The following is a 22905-nucleotide window of genomic DNA, read 5'->3' as shown; positions in this document are numbered from 1 at the left end:
CCACCCTTACCAAACACAATATACACTGAACAGGTGTATCTTCAAATAGTTACGAAATACTAATACATTCCTTCTTCAAAAATTGCTAGCGCGACTAGCACGAAATGGGGTTGTCAAACCCGATAGATCTATCCATAGGATTCGTATTCACTAGTAGAAATCAGTGATTACAGTTACCTGACTAGGGAATATTTTCATTCAACTCACAATGAATAACTTAAGCCAACTTCCACTTGTGTCCAATATAAAAAAATAAAATGCATGTATTCTCATCCCAAAAGATATAAAATAGAAAAATGGGACTATAACTCACCTTAAAGCAAATGAAGTAACCACACAAAAAGCGAACAACAAACGAAGTAAAGTGATCAAGAATGACTACAACACCGACCTATAAATAAAGCAGGTCGATATAAATAACTAACTTAGGTCAAGTCTTAGTATGATAGCTATAGTACTTATTGCAAGTAGACATAGAACAACACTCAGTATGCTTCGGTTTGATCAGAACAGCGTAAGGACACGTACTTTCTATTTTTAGAAAGTTTCTATTTTTAGCAGGTTTCTATTTTTGGAAAGTTTCTATTTTAGGAAAGTTTCTATTTTAGGAAAGTTTCTATTTTAGGAAAGTTTCTATTTTAGGAAAGTTCCTATTTTAGGAAAGTTTTCCTATTTAGAAATTTGCTATTTCTGGAAAGTTATAAGTTAGGAAAGTTTCCTTAATTAGAAAGTCAACAAAAGTAAATTGAAAGTCAAAGTCAATCGAAAGTCAACTCAAAAGTCAACCTTGGTCAAACATAGTCAACATTGAATTTTAAAGAATAAGTTATAGTAATAATATAAGTTATAATGTTATTTAAGGTCATATATGTATAATCATGTCATATCATAAGTTTAATTAAATTAAATTGAATTATTAAAGTTAACATAAGTTTATATGATATAATTAATATAACATAAATATTTAATTAATTAATTAAATATTAATCATAAGTTTTATTAATTAATAATAAATTTTTAACCATATCATAAGTATTATTAATTAATAATGAATTATTAATCATATCATAAGTTTTTAATTATAATTATTAAATCATAAGTATTTAATAATTAAATTATAATTAAATAATAACTAAGCCTTATAATAATTAAATAATTAATTAATCCTTATTATAAGTCCTATTATAATAATCTCATAACATAAGTTTAATACTTACCATAAGTAATTTCCATTAATAATAAAATATTATTAATCGTAAGTTTAATTAAAAGTTTCATAAATCAAAATGTAATTAATAAATGATATAATGAATATGTATATCATAAGTCTTAAATTTAATTAATCACTTTTATATCATAAGTAATTTAATGATAATGAAAATCATTATTTTATATCATAAGTTAGATGTTATAACTATAAGTTTTAATTACAAGTTCATCGGGTCATAACTTGAGCCCCGGGTATCGGTTTTCGGCGAGTCTTATATATATCTCCGCCTAACCAAACACCTGACACATTAGTGCACTAAAGAACACCCCAAGAAAAGCCCCCTAAGTCATGACCAACAGCCCTAATTCAACTTGGGACTTTAATCCGATCAAAAACATGTTTTAGTCATACCGGGTGATCCGTGGCTCGGATTTTGATGACCCGAACATAAATGTTCATACAATAATCAATCCTAACACACTAGTACACCCTAGAGACTCCAAAAGTGGTCACAAAGTCGGACCAAATCTGAACACATTCGTTTTTATATTTTGATTTCATGAAAACACCATTTTAATCATATCTTAGGTTCCGGGAATCAAAATAACATGAATCCGGAGTCTAAAATCAATATCGTTATGAGAGGAACACATCTAAACACTTTAATTTATCAAAAACATCAGTTAAGTGTACTGAAATGGTCAATTAGTCTGCTGTCCACAATCAATCAAACCGAAACCATGTAATAACGAGTGATTCTATGCATACAATCATTAATCCAACAATACACAAGCATAAAACTATCATAATATGATTAAAAATAGTAAAAATAAATAGAAATGAAAAATTTAGGGTTAGGGTTTATAACCTAATCAAAGATTGAGAAGAAGGAGATTAAAGATCGCGAGACGGTGAATCCGATTATGTTGATGATCTTGATTGATGAAGAACACTTGTATGCTAGATCATGGTGGACAAACTTTATGATGATGATGCTAAGAAAAATTGGCCAAAATGAGGTAGGAGAAAGAAGGGAGAAAAGAAAAATTAAAAGGCTAGGTTAAATGGACCATCTTGGTGGTTTTGATCAAATAAATCACAAATTACAAAGAATGGCAAAAACAACCCCTCCCTCTTTGATATTTTAGGCCAAAAACAAAAGGTTGGGTCCCCTTAGTGGGCCATCTTGATACAAAGACTAAAAGCTTTTAGCCCGAACGCCCGAACGAAGCCCGAAACGCGAAAACATCGCTACGCGATTAAATATTCAGACATATAACGTACACGCGACAAATAAAATATATAAACACTATATATATTCATATGACATCAAAATATCATATTTAAAATAATTAAGATTCAAAAATCTCAAAAGTCTGACCGTTGGTTTGAATCGAAATGATTCGCCGGATAGAAATCCGCGACACGTAGAAACGTACAATTTAAAATATGAATACAAATATTCACATAACACATAATAATTAATATATTATTACTAAAATAACAATATAGGTCATAGAAATGATGTGGCATGAATACCAATTAACGGTCGTTAAATAATAAACGGCAAAAGATAACGAAAAAAGTAGGGTCGTGATAGTACCTTCCCGTTACGGAAATTTCGTCCCAAAATTTAAGCAGGTGTAGGGGTTGACTCGACATCTGAGAACAAATGCGGGTACTTCTGGCTCATCTGATCTTCACGTTCCTAAGTGAACTCGGGTCCACGTCTGGCATTCCATCTAACTCGGATGATAGGAATTCTACTCTGCTTAAGTGTCTTAACCTCTCGATCCATAATCTCAACCGGCTCCTCAATAAAATGGAGTTTTTTATCAACATAAAGCTCCTCAAGAGGAATAGTCTCATCAGCCTCGGCAAGCACTTCTTCAAATTCGACAAATGAAAAATGTCGTGAGCAGCACTGAGTTCTTGTGGCAATTTCAAACGATAAGCCACGGGTCCAACTCTCTCGGTATTCTCAAACGGTCTAACAAAACGAGGATTCAACTTTCCCCTCTTAACAAATCGTACCACACCTTTCCAAGGTGATACCTTTAACATGACATGATAACCAACTTGAAATTCTATATCTTTCCTTCTAATATCGGCATAACTCTTTTGCCGACTCCTGACAGTTCTCAACCTTTCTTTAATCTGTACGATCTTCTCGGTAGTCTCATGAATAATCTCTGGGCCTGTGAGTTGAGCATCCCCAACCTCATTCCAACAGATAGGAGAACTACACTTTCTACTATACAGAGCTTCAAACGGTGTGGCTTTAATACTTGCATGATAGCTGTTATTATAAGAAAATTCAGCTAGTGACAAATATTTATCCCACCCATTACCAAAATCAATAACGCACGCTCGTAGCATGTCTTCTAACATTTGAATGATCCTTTCACTCTGACCATTTGACTGTGGATGATATGCGGTGCTCATATCCTACTTTCTTCCCAAAGCTTCCTGTAAGGATTGCCAAAACCTCGATGTAAATCGACTGTCTCGGTGTGAAATAATAGATACGGAAACACCGTGTCTTGAAACAATTTCCTTCAAATACAAACGAGTAAGCTTCTCCATCAAATCTTAATCGGCAAGAAATGAGCTGCCCTTGTGAGCTAGTCAATAATCACTCAAATGGTATCATAACCACCCACAACCCTCGGTAATTTCGTAATAAAATCCATCGTAATACCTTCCCACTTCCACTCGGGAATCTCAGGTTGCACCAAACGTTTGGACGGTTCTGATGTTCAGCTTTAACCTTAGCACAAGTCAAACACTTAGCCATATACGTAGCCACATCAGCTTTCAAATTAGGCCACCAATACAATTCCTTAAGATCATGATACATCTTCCTGAACCAGGGTGAATAGAGTATCTTAGCTTATAAGCTTCATCTAAACAAGTTGTCGCAAATCACTAAATTTCAAAACCCAAAGATGTCCCGCAAAATACCGAGTACCATCGGTTCGTACCTCATACTGTTTACTCAAGCCTCGTACCTTCCCGTTACGAAATTCTCCTCCTTCAAGGCTTCTTGTTATACCTCAAGAATCTGCCTAGCGAGGTTAGTTCGAATTGTCATATTCAAGGCTCTAAACCTACGAGGTTCAACTCTCTCTTTACGACTCAAAGCATCAGCCACAACGTTGGCTCTTCCCGGATGATAAAGGAGTTCACAATCAAAATCGTTCAACGTCTCAACCCACCGTCGCTGCCTCATATTCAACTGTTTCTGATCAAGAATATGTTGAAAACTTTTGTGATCAGTGTACACTGTACTTTTGACCCCATAAAGATAATGTCTCCAAACCTTAAGCGCAAACACAACAGCTCCCAACTCTACATCATGGGTTGTATAATTCTATTCATGGATCTTCAACTGACGTTACGCGTAAGTAATGACTTTCTTTCACTGCATCAAAACACAACCAAAGCCCTGACGTGAAGCATCACAATAGACAACAAAATCGTCATTACCCTCAGGTAGTGATAATATCGGAGCAGAAGGTAACTTCTTCTTCAGAGTTTGAAAAGAAGTCTCTTGTTCATCCTTCTACTCATACTTCTTCCCCCTGTGCGTTAAAGCAGTCAGAGGTTTCGCTATACGAGATAAATCTTGAATGAACCTTCTATAGTAGCCTGCTAATCCTAGAAACTGACGAATCTGAGTAGGAGTTTTCGAAATTTCCCACTTCTCAATCTCCTCAATCTTAGCCGGATCAACTTGGATTCCCTTCTTACTAACAACATGTCCAAGGAATTGAACTTCTTTCAGCCAGAATGCACATTTCAAAAATTTAGCATACAACTCTTCTTTTCTTAACAAATCAAGCACTAACTTCAGATGTTCTTCGTGCTCTCGATCACTCTTGGAATAGATGAGAATATCATCGATGAAAACGATGATGAATTTATCCAGTAAAGGTCAACACTCACGGTTCATTAGGTCCATGAACACGGCAGGTGCATTTGTCAATCCGAACGGCATAACAAGAAATTCATAGTGACCACAACGGGTGCGGAATGCGGTTTTCAGAATATCAGTTTCTTTAACGCGCAATTGGTGATAAGCAAAATGAAGATCGACCTTAGAATAAATGGACGAACCCTGAAGCTGATCGAACGGATCATCAATTCTCAGAAGGGGGTAACGATTCTTAACAGTAAGCTTGTTCAACCCGCGATAATCAATACACAATCGGAATGAACCATCTTTCTTCTCAACAACCAAAACAGGAGCTCCCCAAGGGGATGAACTAGGACGAATGAGATATAGTTGCAACCAATCCAAGGAAGAAATATATATAGTAGTCATATCATTGGTATAGATGGTTAAGGCAATTCCTTCAAAAGGGGATGACGAGGATCATAGATTTCAAAGTATATCTTTATTACATTTCCGAAAGGAAAAACGTACGAAAGGTGTGATAGTTCAACAAGCGTGAACTTCCTCGCACAATGAGCGAGTCAATCTAGGATTCATCCTTCTTCTTAAATTTATGTGCGGATGAAAAGAAACTTGAATCATGGGTTATAAAGAATGGTCGACTCCAAGTGAGATGAATCTCCAAAAATTATTTCGTGCACCTCAAATTATTGAATCATAGCGTTGATGTTTATGAGGGTATTGCACTTAGCCGTGAATATCGAGAGTAGAAACTTCTCAAACGGTTTAGTGTAATATCTATCTATTATACCAACTATAACAACAGTTGGGGTAGAAACCCACCCAGTGCCTTTTCTACAATAGAGTGACCACCGAGTGTTCCTCAAAAAATTGATTTATCGATCCGCGTTTCGGCCATGTCCAACCATAAGAGGGAAAATTTTTATAAGCGCAAAGACTTCCCAACAATTTTTATAAAACCGCCATCCAAATTGGCGTAAGAGTTTTTATCAATGGTCTTAATGGTAAGTTTTATCCTTAAACACAGGACAAGAAGAACTGTGACCCAAACACATGGTAGAATAATTGCGAAATTTTTTTAATATAATCAATCAATGAAGTTTTGAAAAAAATTCTAAACGTTTGATGTGACAACATAAACGAAACGAAGTTCTTATTAAATTTAGAAGTATGTAAAACGTGTACCATTTTATATAAAACAATTTGACTCAGTTAAACAACTCAATAAAGGAGTGGTTTTAAAATAATTTCGAAGGTATAGTTTAGTATGTACTAACCAAAATAAGTTAGGGTAAATTTATTTATTTGATTTTATACGTACATATGTGATTTTATAAATTTCATACATGACAGAAAATCTTACTACTTCTATTTGTCCATAGATCTCATGAAGACCGCCCAATTAAACAAATGTGTAAAAAAAAATTCTGATGATAAGGAGGGTATTTGTATTTCAGAGGTTACGAGTTGAAGTAAGATTATAGAAGATCGAGTGAAGGACTTGAATCATCGTGCGACATTTGACCAATAAATGTTACGAGGTCATGAAGACTAATGAGTTAAATGTTGTCTTGACTATTATCAGGACATAAGTCCTTGGGCTAAAACTGTTCACGTGCGGAGTTGTTGCTAACAAGTGAGGTATGAAGGATAAAGCATGAGATATGTAGTTTGGTTAAAATGAGTTTCCAGTATCTCAACAATTAAGAAAATGAGTATTTTCCTTACTCATGTAGTAACATTTGAATTTTTGAATGAATAGCGTGAGGATTTTCTTTGATTCACCTTCTATTCCTCATGTCACAATATTGGAATTTCTATATGAATTACCGTAATATAATCACGTTGTCCTGACGTCATTATATTATACTAATTCATAGTTCCATTCCAATAGCACTACATGAGGTCAGGACACGCGATTAACCTCAAATTTCCACACAATTTCTCTATAACGATTTCTTAAACAATGTGCTAAGGGTAGCACAAGAGACAAAAACATCAAAAGTAATGAATAAGAGTAACGATGACATAAAAAATGTCTTTGAAGTATCAAGAATCTTTAAATGTCACGAATGACGTTTTCGGTTCGCAACCCAAAGCACAAAGGCACAACGTCACAAATGCACGTAATATAACAAGAATGTTATATACCTAAACATAATAGCTGACATTGAAATGCCGAGCCTTTAGAAGTCAAGAATGACATCTCGTAACATAAGTTTAATACTTACCATAATTAATTTTCATTAATAATAAAATATTATTAATCATAAGTTTAATTAAAAGTTTCATTAATCAAAATGTAATTGATAAATGATATAATAAATATGTATATCATAAGTCTTAAATTTAATTAATAACTTTTATATCATAAGTAATTTAATGATAATGAAAATCATTATTTTATATCATAAGTTAGATGTTATAACCATAAGTTTTAATTACAAGTTCATCGGGTCATAACTTGAGCCCCGGGTATCGGTTTTCGGCGAGTCTTATATATATCTCCACCTAACCAAACCACCCGACACATTAGTGCACTCAAGAACACCCCAAGAACAGCCCCCAAGTCGTGACCAATAGCCCTAATTCAACTTGGGACTTTAATTCGATCAAAAACATGTTTTAGTCATACCGGGTGATCCGTGGCTCGGATTTCGATGACCCAAACATGAATGTTCATCCAATAATCAATCCTAACACACTAGTACACCCTAGAGACTCCAAAAGTGGTCACAAAGTCGGACCAAATCTGAACACATTCGTTTTTATATTTTGATTTCATGAAAACACCATTTTAATCATATCTTAGGTTCCGGGAATCGAAATAACATGAATTCGGAGTCTAAAATCAATGTCTTGATGAGAGGAATACATCTAAACACTTTAATTTATCAAAAAAATCAGTTAAGTGTACTTAAATTGCCGATTAGTCTGCTGTCCACAATCAATCAAACCGAAAACATGTAATAACGAGTGATTCTATGCATACGATCATTAATCCAACAATACACAAGCATAAAACTATCATAATATGATTAAAAACAGTAAAAATAAATAGAAATGAAAAATCTAGGGTTAGGGTTTATACCCTAATCAAATATTGAGAAGAAGGAGATTAAAGATCGCGAGACGGTGAATCCGATTATGTAGATGATCTTGATTGATGAAGAACACTTGTATGCTAGATGATGGTGGACGAATTTTATGATGATGATGCTAAGAAAAATTGGCCAAAATGAGGTAGAAGAAAGAAGGGAGAAAAGAAAATTTAAAAGGCTAGGTTAAATGGAGCATTTTGGTGGTTTTGATCAAATAAATCACAAATTACAAAGAATGGCAAAAATAACCCCTCCCTCTTTGATATTTTCGGCCAAAAACAAAAGGGTGGGCCCCCTTAGTGGGCCATCTTGATACAAAGACTAAAAGCTTTTAGCCCGAACGCCCGAATGAAGCCCGAAACGCGAAAACACCGCTACGCGATTAAATATTCGGACATATAACGTACACGCGACAAATAAAATATATAAACACTATATATATATATTCATATGATATCAAAATATCATATTTAAAATAATTAAGATTCAAAAATCTCAAAAGTCTGACCGTTGGTTTGAAAACCGAAATGATTCGCCGGATAGAAATCCGCGACACGTAGAAACGTACAATTTAAAATATGAATACAAATATTCACATAACACATAATAATTAATATATTATTACTAAAATAACAATATAGGTCATAGAAATGACGTGGCATGAATACCAATTAACGGTCGTTAAATAATAAACGGTAAAAGATAACGAAAAAAGTAGGGTCGTGACACCGTGTAAACTGCCCGTGTTCTTCTTTGGCCGTAGAGACTACCCGTGCATCTGGTCTTGGTGGCAGCCCGTGTGGCTTTGGTTGGCAGCCCGTGTGGCTTGTCTTGACAACCCGTGTCTGGTCTATTTCCGGGGTCGTAACTTTATTTTACCGTTTTCGCTCTAGATTCTTCTTTTTAAGTTCGTTTTCTCTGATTCTTTTTGCAATGCCCTTGTAATTACTTGATCCACAAAATAAAGTGAATAACCACCATATTCTTCGATAAAGTCTAATACTTTATTGTATTTAGGGCTTGTTTTCGGGTATAAAAACATGTCGGTTTTGCCGATATCAGTAGACTATGTAGTTGACCATCCTATTGAAGTGGTCGACTAACTCATCTTTAATGTTTGGTAGACTATGTTGTCTTTCATCATATTGAAGTGGTCAACCAATAGTTGGTTAACTACACACAAAAAAGGTTTAGTCGACCCCTATATACATGTGGTCTACTGACATGATGGTCTACCCAATTGTGTATATTGCCAATTGTTTTGAAAAAACGTATATTATTTGAAGACTTTGAAAAAATGTATTTTTCCAATTTCCCTAAAATAATACTAAAAAGTAACTAAATTTTCAATTCTACTCTTTTATATACGGAAGTCAGAAAAACTTTTACTCCGTCTGATTTCATCTTTTTCTGACTTTGTTTTAGAAGTACAAGTTATTGATCACTAATTACCTCACATTAACTAATAAACAACTTGCATAGTTGAATTAACACAAATAGATAAACACAATAGTGGATTAATGGAAGAATGTGACGCCCCGTACAAAATCATCATGTACGGATCATCAACAATAGGTCCATTACATGGTATAATACTATATGCTGTTTTAAAACAAGTTTTGCAAACATGAAAAGGTAACGTTTTTACCAACGTCAAATGTTTTACAAAAGATAACGTGCTTCTATGAATAGAAAGCATTAACATAAGTACGTGACATAAAGGTCATTACAAAGCCATTGTTCAAATGTAACATAAGTTGTGAATGCAAAGTAAAAGTTCCATGATTGAGACATGTAATGACCCAACCTGTTATGCTACCAAAAACACGCCTTAAAATTTTTTTTGAAACAACACATCTGGATGGCGTCCAATTATCTGGACGGCGTCCAAAAGAGAAGATAGGACGGCATCCAAGCTATTTGGACGACGTCCAAATGAACTGCTAGTTACTGATTAGTTTTACAATTACACACGAGCGAAAAACCCGCTTCCCGACACTTTTAAACCAAAACACTTTTAAACCAAAACACTTTCACGATATGTTATAATAATTAAAACTAAGAGTTTTCCACAATAAAATCGAGTTTCACAACACCGGGCCCACGTTGATCCAAATTACAACAAAGTGACCATTTCGACCCATTTAGTTTAATTCCAAAACATAGACCGAGCATGGTGATTGGGAATACGCTACCCAATCCTAATCAAATCCAAAAGCAAGTCTTCTAAAACAAATTACGTGAGTCCACTAGTTCCCACGCTTACCCGAGCCACCGCATCCATGCAAATCTATAAAAATGTAAACAACGAAAGGGTAAGCTAATGCTTAGTGAGTGAGAATATACTACATACATATGTATGCATAAAATGGACACGCCACACAAATAATCAAATAACACATACCGGAGCATCCACGTATAAGGCAAACTAAGCATACCGTTCAACTGCTATATAAGAAGCTAATAATCAACAAGTAAGTTCACCAACGACGATATGAACCACTTCAACAAGCTACACCCGGAGGGTTAGCTACATCACAATCATACGATGATATATATAACAATAAAGCGTACAACGCCCAAGGTTAACCCCTTAACCCAATACCAAAAGTCAATTACCACAATACCAAGATGAAGATTGGCCGAACTATATGAGCCTTAGTAAATCCGCATCCACACGGGATTACTATCTTCAATACCACAACAACATCGAGGTTGGCTAAACTAGCCTTAGTAAATCCGCAACCACACGAGATCACTACCTCAATAAGATGACCGAAACTACACGCGTCATCGTGAATCCGCATCCACACGTGATTCACTTTTCCAATCACAACTCAATACTAACCCTTCGCCATTGGAGTTGTATAATCCACATCACAAGCATATGTGATAACGTACACACAAAGTGTGCACCTCGTCAATGGTGGTCAACCAAAATGCACAACCGTGCCAATTGGACCTATACGCAAGTCCACCAGTTCCACCTATATGTGAAGTAGGCTCTATAACCGAGAACCACTTCACCCGACCCGCACCCATCCTACACATACATATGCACATAGGATATTAACACTCACCTTGTCGCCTTGATGAATGCAACCGAAATAATCCGTAACTCGCCAATGGAATGTACCAATACTACCACAACGTAGTCGTGAACGAGATGAACAACTTTAAAACCCGAGCTTTGGTGAGAATCCGACTCCTTATTCTCCAAATCAAGATCTCTCTCACTAAAAGTGAGTTTCTCTCACTAGGGTTTGAAGAGAGTGTTTGTGTGGGTGAATGAGATCCACAAATGGCCAATGGATCGGCTTTGAAAGCTCCAAACTGACACCCAAGTGAAATTACCAACTTGCCCCTTTTTTAAAATAAACTAACAGCTGGCCCGTCAGTTATGTTGGACGGCGTCCCAAATCTTGGACGGCGTCCAACCTTTCTTCACTGGAAGGCGTCCCAAAGTTTGGACGGCATCCCATTCTACTGAAACAGGATCAGGGTCTTACAACTCTCCCCCACTTAATTTGGATCACGTCCTCGTGATCTCCATCACTTAACCAACCGGAACAACACTCAATGGTCCTCAAACATACGTTCCAAAACGACTTCTGCCACACTTAACGTTAATCTCGAGGATTATTCCACTTACTAAATACTTATGTACGCATGTCGGAACATGCAATGCACACAACATCCAAAATCTATCACAATCGCTTAACATACGCGGAAACATCATGTTTCCTTCCAACTTCTCTAGGCAATCCTTCTCAATGAATCGCCTTTAACACTAAATCGTCATCCGCGATTTATCAAATTCACGAATCCGAGTACTAAAACTTGCTCAATCCCTCACATCGGGAAAAACTCAACCAATCTCTTACCGAGATACCATGCTATAAGCAACCAAGTCTCAACCTATGGTCAACAACCCGAGCGATGAAGACCGAACCAAACAAATCCTTACGGATAACACCTACCACTTAAGATCCCTTGTAGTGCGCAATACAACCAATACGCAACTATCGTAACATCATAAGCAAACGACTTAAACCGCTAGCGTCCAAACGACTATGGCAACGCTAAATCCCAGGGTGTACAAAATCGACTATTGTCACACCCGTAACAACATGTGAGCGAAACACGGCTATCACATCACTAATCACACAACATGGTCCTCGTGACCCTACCATTGGTGTATAAAACAGCCAATAGTTCTCAAATCCAATCATCATGAAGGCTGGCCGAAACTACACGAGCCTTAGTGAATCCGCACCACACACGACTCACCACCTCCACCGCAACAACAATCGGGATTGGCCAAACTACACGTGCCCTAGTGAATCCTAACTACACGAGAGTCACTATCCCAATAGAATGACCGCATCCACACGTGTCATTGTGAATCCGAACTACACGAGACTCACTTCCTCAATATAATGACCGCATCCACACGTGTCATTATGAATCTGAACTACACGAGACTCACTTTCACAATAAGATGACCGAACTACACGTGTCACCGTGAATCCGCATCCACACGTGATCCACCTCCAAAATCTCAACACGGGAATGGTACTCCCATTCCCCATCGGTACTCGCATTTCCCGATACATTATACCTTACCGATATAACACTACTCCCATGGTGAAGTTAGCGGACCGAGTCACGGCCATAACCCACCAATCACCCACGCTCTTTTGGCCTCATACGACAAGTAGTGTAACATCGCGCACTGCTACACCATAGTGAATCCTAACGGAATACACTAACCATCAACACACACTCTTTTGGCCTCATACAACGAGTAGTGTAACATCGCGCACTGCTACACCATAGTGAATCCTAATGGAATACACTAACCATCAACACACGCTCTTTTGGCCTCATACAACGAGTAGTGTAACATCGCGCACTGCTACACCATAGTGAATCCTAACGGATTACACTAGCCATCCACCCCAAATAAATATCCATTAGTGTACTTAACACCGCATAACACTAACCACCAGGTGGTGTCTTAACATCGCGACTAACCCACCCAAGTAAATCCATCATACACGTACGCGCATCATACGTATGCGTACACAATGCCAACACAATCGAGCAAGAACCACCCATATCGCACATAGGCACAAAACAATAATTCCCTAGAAGAGAATCCGACATGCACATCCCTTAACCGAGGGATCTCACTTACTCGTCAAACACGTCCATTATCTCTAATGAGATTCACCACATTACCACCTCGGTGATAATTTAAATCCAAAACCATAAGTACAATTAATTCTAAATCGTACTTTTACCACAATCGACCAACGTAGGTCTCAACGCTAGCTCTGAATCCATACGGGCATCGTCCAATATCAAAACACTAGAACATCCTCGTGCGAGAGTTCAAGATCCCCCACTTAGAACCACGTCCCCTAACCGCATCTTTTACAACCGTACAATGCTACCAAGGGTAGACTTTACTAACAATTGGGTTCACAAGACCCATCACCACATCTTGCTCCGACCTCGAGCATATGAAGGATAACACTTCGGACGAAGAGTTCACCACAAACTACACAAACTTTACTCTCGCAATCATCCAATTGCTATAGCTTGTCAAATTTTCAACCAAGTCACTCATGTACCTAAGGGTTTCTCTCCGGTACCCTAAGTACAATGTAACTGCAACACCATCTTAGTCGATCACCACGTGAGTAGGTATGAAAGAGGCACCTAACATCGCATCACATAGACTCTATCACCAACATGCATCGAGATCAAACACTCGATCGTTAGGGTTCTATCCTCCCGTCGAACCTCGCTGTTCATCAACTTCAACACGAGAGCGAACACGCTCTTAACGACCGAACATCAAAGCCCATACACATGGCTTGGTAGAAACATTTCTCGAACACTAAGGAATGCTTGGTTGCACCAAGTCTTACACCCTTCGCCCATTAATCAAAACGTCACCGTAGGGTAATTTCATTAGGAACGTCACCCATAACAATACTATGCACAATACAAGGCATTTAACAAACCCTAACTCAATCGGCACATAATAAATAATCAAAGGACAGATTTATTAAAACGAAACGTACCTTAACGTCTCCTTACCGCACCCGTCCCTGCTAACTCGGGACACTCCGACTTACGATGTCCTTCTTCTTGGAAATTGAAACACACCGTGCCATCACCCTTTGGTACCGAACATTCCTAAGACTTGTGACCCCTCACGGAATAATTTTAACACCTAGACGAACTAGAGTCTGATATACTCGTCCGTATACCACCCGTGCTCACACTCGGACCCTTAGTCCTCTTACTTGGAGCACCATACGAAACAACCCTTCTCTCACTTGAAGGTTCAGCAACCTTCGATCACGAATAAGACTCGAAACCTCTAGCCACGGCGAACAATTCCGCAAACAAATTTGCGTAACCTCTGCTAATTTTGTTCTTCAAGTCATCATTCAAAGTTCGATAGAAATCCTCCATCAACAAACGATCATTCCATAAATACTCCGGGCAAAAACGAGCCTTCGCCATAAAGGTCATCTTGAGATTATTCAAATCCATAGAACCCTGTGCAAATTTTGCAACTCATTATGCAATTCAGACAAATCGGCTGAAGTTCGGAACTCCTCGAAAAATTTCTTCTTAAAATCATCCCACGATAACACCATAAACAGTTCACCACCAACAAGATCAATCTTACCATCCAACCAATCCTTCGCCCGCAACAAACTAGTAGTGAGTCTCGTCTTTTTCTCGGGAGGGCATTCAATAGTGCGAAAACACCCTTCGACATCTGATGTGTCAAGACGTAACCTTTAAAATGTAGACAATATGCTTAATAATTAACACATAATACAAGCAACTAAAACCCGATCATGCAGTAACTAGCAAGTAAATTGACCAGTTCGATCCACAAGGAGAAGTTTGTTTTAAGGACTTTACAACAATTATTTATTCTTAAAGGGGGATTTGTGTTTGAAGTTGTATTTTTGTTAACAAAACGGTAATTAAAATATAGTAAATAACAAGAATGAGAATGTGGTGTTTACTTCTATGCTTGATAAATGACAAGGATTGTTCTTTTATAATTAAAACCGTTATGTGATAGTTACATTAGAGCAGTTTATATCAATTTCACAATATTTATAAACTTAAGAACTATGTTTAATCAACATGATTCTTTCTTGGTTAAATTCACATAAAACCTATTTTACTAAGATCACTCTAAGTAAACTACACGATTGTAAAACCTAAATATCAACCAATTACCATCCTATACTCACATATAGATGACTAGATCACTAGGTTTTGAAGTACAAGTTATAACCTTTGATAAATTCACATAAATCAAGTCATGACTCGTATAATTGAATTAGGATATAAAGATAGTTACAACAATGGATTTCTCGAAAGAACAAGGTAACTTAGATTGATTTAACTAACTAGACCCAACCCGGTTAAACTCACGTAAAACCTAAATTACAATAATTACTTGAGGTAATTTCATGACTATGTTGCTTTGGAACTACTTCAATTACCGGTAATAACACATAATTAAATCATTTAAACTTATGTATCTTACCATCTAGATTATTAGTTGTATTGAAGCATAAATTGTTCACCGAGTTAACTCACATTAATTGGTTTACAATTTATGTAATTGAAGTGATGAACTAAACAATCATAATTATGGTTCTTGTAGTTGGACTAGATGATTTAATCAATCAAACATATATATAACTAGCAAAACATCAAAGTATAGAACAATCCCAAGCCATAAATCTTACATTGAAGCAAACACACAAGGCTTTTAGCCAAACATAATCATAATAGAACTAATGGAACAGTCTACTATTTACATTTATAATTTCAACAACTACACCACATAACATTTTATTAATATATAACAGTTTATAATATATATATATATATATATATATATATATATATATATATATATATATATATATATATATATATATATATCCTAGCTTAATCTTGATGTTGAAAGAATGGTGATTGACTTGTAGCCTTCCTTGAGCCTTGAAAATCGTATTGAAACTGAGGGAGAATGTAATAGTGAAGGTGTATCAAAGAATGAATCAAAGGCTCCCTTAAATAGGCTCAAAAGTGAAGCAACTGGCCAGAAACTGACTAGATGCGCCGCATCTAGTCAGGATGCGCCGCATCCCTTTATTTTTTTGTGGATTCCAGCTAGATTCGACACTCAGAACTGTCGGCAAGAAAGAGAAGCGCATCATCTCCCACCAGATGCGCCGCATCTGGCTCCCAAAATGTGTCTTATGGCTTGAAAACGCCGTATCTGAAACCTTCGGCAAAAACACGCATACAGATGCGCCTCATCCCTTTTGGGATACGCCTCATCTGAGTCTGGAAGTGTATTTCTGGGTTGTTTTTGAAGGTATTTCATATGCCCGAGAGACATATTAAATTAATGTGGCTAATGTGTTATGATCCAAGTCGGGTCATACCCAATAACAAGCTTACCGACACTTTATAAGTATTTAATCTTAACGATTGGTTCGTTAAATAAGTACGCGACACTTGAATTTTAGAAAATGGGTTTTCTAAAATATTATCACTTGAGATAAATTATTTGGATAATTTATATGATAAGGAATTTAATTATTTATAGGTTTAAATAATTATGATGTGTTATATTTTATAAGAGGGTTTATAAAATGCAAGTAACAAAATAATTACATGGTATTATATAACAAGTTTTGTACTTAATAAAATCTTGTTATATATTAAAGCATGGGGTTTTATAATAGGTTTATAAAAACTGCAGTCTTCCTTTTAAAAACACCCTTGGGTGACGGTTTGGGGACTCCAAGGATGTCATACCCATGCTTGTTTGTTACTTTAAGATCACACTTCCTTATGTGCATGTGCAAGACTCTTTAACCAAGCATTTTGACTCAAGTATTCAACTTGAATGTTAATTTTATTCAGCTCACTCTTTCCTAATATATGCTGGCAGAATCTTTCAGCTTGTGACCACTGAATTCTGGCCGAAATTCATGTGTTAAAAAGAGTGTGTTTGAGCTTGGTAATCTAGCTCATTACTTCTATGTTCAAGATGCATATGTACCAAGGCTTTCTAAGACCAATATATGCATTCAATACATCAAGAAGTGACTTAAAACAGCAACAATTCAGCTTGTTTTCTGGAGCTGCTGGTCGTAATTTATGAGCAGAAACAAAGGGTTGTTCAAGCTCATTTACAAGTAAAATCAAGTGTCCAATAAAGCCTAACCAAAGTACAAGGTGTTGGGTTATTGCTTGGGGTATAATCTCTTGAGGTTTCATACTTTTGGAACTTAATTCATCATCATCATTCCTTGGAAGCTGCTGTCCGAATTATATTGTGTACAAAGAAAGGGTTTCAAGCTTGATAAACAAGGTTGCAAAGGTGTTAAAGTCAAGCTAACTTAAGGTGTATTGTTGGTGCTTCAAAGACTTGAAGTTATACACATTTATTCATCATCTAACTAGCTTTTGGACAGCCCTCAAACATAGTTTGAGGAGGTATAAACTCTATCCTTTCTTGTTAAGTTTGTAAGTATTATTTCACAACTTGATCCATGGGATTTAACTTTAATTGGTTTAAAGTATAACAAGTTTAAAATATGTAATTACACGCTTCCGCTTACATTGATTCTTAATATGGTTTTAAGTTTTATGAACTTGTTAAATCCCAACAATGGTATCTAGAGCCGAAGTTGTTGAAATATGCTTCGAGATGGTTATTAAACCCACTATAATTTTGCATTCTATGAACATGCATGAAGTAGAATGTAAAATTTTCGGTTTTGGGTGGTTGTCATTTTGGCCAAAATCACTTGTGATTCTGCATTCTGTACTGCAAATCACTTGTGATTCTGTACTGCCAATCACTTGTGATTCTGTGTTGCCGATCACTTGTGATTCTGTATTGCCAATCACTTGTGATTCTGTGTTACAGATCACTTGTGATTCTGTGTTGCCGATCACTTGTGATTCTGTATTGCCAATCACTTGTGATTCTGTATTGCCTATCACTTATATTGATGATGTTCACAATCTATGCCTTGACCTTGTGTTTGGTTGCATGCATGGTTGATTGATATTTATTCAATTGGTTTGTAATAATATTTATTCATTTGGCATGTAATAATTCATTCATAAGGCTATGTAATTTATTTTATATTTGGTATGTAAAATAGATTAGGTTGTATTTTCATTTTCTAGATAAAAATGTATTAGGATACATATTTTGTAAAAATGAAGATACAAGATGATGAAGACTTGAAGAACACAAGGAGCATATGGATGCAAGGTTAAGTGGGAGATTTGAAATCTCCTAATTTGTATTATTACCCCTTAACCCGGTGACATTTGTTTTCGGCTAAACAAATGTCCACCAAAATGGCTAGATTGTGAACATACTTGTTTTGCATGTGTGGTTGTTTGTATGTTTATTGTATTGTATGTTTGGTTGATACAATTAATCACAAGATAACAACAAGCAAAACGACAATTTAATTGGTTAAATTAGACGTATTAATGACATGCAAAACGACAATTTAATTGGTTAAATTAAAAGCAACCAAAGACCTTAATAAATGGTTATTAAGAACAAGAAAAGGATCACATATATATAAAATGGTTTATATCAAGTAATTGGCTAATTACAAGACTTGAAAATGGTTTTTCGTAAGTACCATACACTAAATGCATGTTGGTGTATGGCATAAAAGTTTTCTCAAACTAGAATTAACGAAAACTTAAAATCCCTTTTACTAAACAAGGCAACAAGTTTAACGCCATCCTTTTGTGTGACACTTAAGCATGTTAGGGAACTCATGATGGGATAAAGGTCACCTAACCATCATGAACAAACTAATATGATTAAGGTGAGTTTCGCATGCTTGTGGGATAAAGGTCACCTAACCACTTGTATGTTAAGTTTACACGTTTACACAAGTAGGACGACTTGATTTGGGAATCATGAACTTAGGGTCACCGAAGCATGAGGAACAAATAGGCGTTGATGGGATAATATGCCATGCAAAAGGATTACATGATCCCATACATTAGAAGTTGCAAAAGGATTGCAATTGTCATATAATGACTACCTAGCTAAATCAAATAACGGGATAAAGGTCACCTAACCGAAATTTGGTTTACCGTTGGATTCTAAAATTTAATATATCAATTGGATTAAAGGGTATTGAATGTTAAATTATAAATCAATTCTTAAACGAACTTTGTCAAATTTTGTAGATGGCCGCCAATAACAACAACAACATTCCAAACGCACCAATCAACTTTAATAACCTATCATTGAGGTCAATCCTCGAAAAGAAAAGAACTCCCAATCCATTTCATCTTATGTACTAAAGATGAAAAGCCTCATTGATCGATTGCACCGTCTCAATTGTTCCGTGGATTAACCACGGACCTTATCCTCAATTCTTTGTCAAAAAGGTTTGACACATTCGTGTTGAATTCCAACATGAATAGTTGGGATAAGAGCATTGCCATGCTAAGGACGGCTGAATCAAGCATGGGTAAAAAGGCTTCACCCGTGCTCATGATCAAAGAAGGTGGATCCAAGGATGAATCCTCTTCTAAGCCAAAGGTGGCTAAGAAGAAAGGACCCACCTCCAAGGGCAAAGGAAAAGGGAAGTTGGTTGCCCCAACCAACAATAAATAAATAGCAAAAGGTTGCCGGACAAGCAAACCCCAAGGAAGATCCGTGCTTTGGTTGCGGTGTGATAGGTCACTGGAAACGCAACTGCCCGGTCTACCTAAAGGAGTTGAAAACAAAGAGGGATGCAGGGCAAACCTCAGGTAATGTATATATGGAATACGTTGAGCTTAGTATTACTTCTTCTAATACATGGGTATTAGACACAGGATGTGGAACTCATATTTGCAATTCATTGCAAGGGTTCATAAGAGGTAAACTAAATGCGGGAACAACAAGTCTCTACATGGGAAATGGTGCAAAGGTGCACGTAAAAGCTCAAGGAGACTTTGTTTTAAAGCTACCAAGTAGTTTGGAGCTTATATTGAAAAATGTTTTGTATGCACCTGATTTAACGCGAAACATTATTTCTGTTTCCCATTTAAGACAATGTGGTTTTAATCTTAATTTTATTAATGATGATATCCATGTTTTCTTGAATGATATGTTCTATTTTAAGGCTTCGCCTTTGAATGGTATTTATGAATTGGTTCATGATAACACATCATTCGATAGCTCAATATACCAAGCAAGCACCAAGAAGCTCAAAATGGATTTGAGTGATTCCTACTTATGGCATTGTCGCCTTGGTCACATAAACAAGAATCGAATACATACACTTCAAAAGAATGGACTTTTGAAATCAAATGAACTTGACTCGTTTGATGTATGTGAATCTTGTTTGCAAGGCAAAATGACTAAAGCACCTTTCAAAGGGACCTATGAAAGGGCTAAGGACTTATTGGAATTAATACATTCGGATGTATGTGGACCCTTTAAGCCCATAGCTAGGAATGGTGAAAGATACTTCGTTACTTTCATTGATGACTTCAGTCGTTTCGAATATGTCTACTTATTAAGACACAAGGACGAAACTTTTGAAGCATTCAAGGAATATCAAAACGAAGTACAAAAATCAACTCAATAAGACAATTAAGGTACTTCGTACCGATAGAGGAGGTGAATACCTAAGCGATGCCTTCCAAGATCATCTTAGGAGTTGTGGGATTATCTCACAACTTACTCCACCAGGAACACCCCAACCTAATGGAGTGTCCGAAAGGAGGAACCGAACCCTAATGGATATGGTTCGATCTATGATGGCAAGAAGCTCGTTACCTCTATCATTTTGGGGTTATTGTCTATGCTCCGCGGCTCGTATTTTAAACATGGCCCCAACCAAGAAAGTGGAGCGAACACCTCATGAGATGTAGTTTGGAAAACCTCCATCTCTATCATACTTAAAGGTATGGGGATGTGAAGCTTATCCTAAGCGTTACGTCCCTAATAAGTTGAATGCTCGATCCACAAAGTGTATCTTCATAGGATATCCCAAGGATAATATGGGATACTATTTCTATGATCCATCCGAGCAGAATGTATTGGTTGCTCGGAAGGCTGAATTCCTTGAAACTAAGTTCCTCCTGGAAGGAAATAGTGAAAGGAAGATAGATCTTGAAGAGGTTCAAGATCAAGTAGATAATACACAATTGGTTGACACTAGCACTCAACATGAAAATGTTAAGAATGATCAAATGGATGATCAAAGTATACAAAACGTTCGTAGATCTGGTAGAATTAGTAACCCTCCTGAGAGATATGGGTATCTCATAGATGGTTACTATACGGTTGATTTGGATGAACCGACAAACTACCAAGATGCTTTATCACGGATTGATAAAGATAAATGGCAGGAAGCCATGAACGTTGAGATGCAATCCATGTATGACAACCAAGTTTGGGAATTGGTTGCACAACCTACTAACTCCAAGTTAGTTGATTGTAAATGGCCTTTCAAGGAGAAAACCAAGATACATGGAAACTTGGATACATATATAAAGTATGCAAGTTAAAGAAATCAATCTACGGATTGAAACAAGCATCAAGAATGTGGAATCATCGTTTTAATGAGGAAGTCAAGAATTTTGACTTCATTAATAACGGTGATGAAAGTTATGTATACAAGAAAGCTAGTGGGAGCACTATCATGTTCCTTGTACTATATGTGGATGATATATTATTATTTGGAAATAATATTCCGCAAATCCAAGGAGTTAAAAACTTGGCTAAGTAGTTGCTTCTCCATTTAGGATCTTGGAGAAGCACAATACATTTTGGGGATTGGGATCTACAGAGATAGATCCAAGAAATTGATAGGTTTGAATCAAAGTGCATACAATAAAAGGCTTGAAAAGGTTCAAGAAGGAAAACTCTAAGAAAAGTTTGGTACCTTTTCAAAGAGGAGCGATTCTCAGTTTATCTCAGTTCCCCACCACGAAAGATGAACAAGAAAGCAAAAGAATGTCCCATATGCGTCTGCTATTGGGTCAATCATGTATGCGATAATATGCACTACACCGGATGTGTCATGCGCTCTTAGCATGACAAGTAGATACCAGAATAACCCAGAAAATAGTCATGGGACTGTGGTTAAAAGTATATTGAAATACCTTGGAAGGACTAAGGGTATGTTCCAAATATACGGGTCTGGTGAGGAGGAACTCGCTGTAAAAGGTTACGTGGACGCGAGCTTCCAAACTGAAGGTGCGGTCTCTTGGAAGAGTTAAAAATAGAATGTTGTTGCTTTATCCACTACAGAATCAGAATACATCGCCGTCTCATTGGCAGCTAAGGAAGCTGCATGGATGAAGAAATTCATCGACGACTTAGGAGTGGTCCCTACTATTCAAGACCCTCTTGAGATCTTTTGTGACAACGAAGGTGCGATTGCTCAAATCAAGGAACCTCGTGCTCACCAAAAGACCCGTCACATTGAGCGGAGATTCAACTACATTAGGGATGAAGTTGAAAAGGGAAAGATATGTACTCGCAAAGTTCACACAGATCATAACATAGCGGATCCACTCACGAAACTCTTATATGGAGCAAAACATGAAGGACATGTTTG

Source organism: Rutidosis leptorrhynchoides, chromosome 2, assembly GCF_046630445.1.
Source record: "Rutidosis leptorrhynchoides isolate AG116_Rl617_1_P2 chromosome 2, CSIRO_AGI_Rlap_v1, whole genome shotgun sequence".
Classification (NCBI taxonomy): Eukaryota; Viridiplantae; Streptophyta; class Magnoliopsida; order Asterales; family Asteraceae; genus Rutidosis; species Rutidosis leptorrhynchoides.
This window is presented reverse-complemented; position numbering follows the sequence as displayed.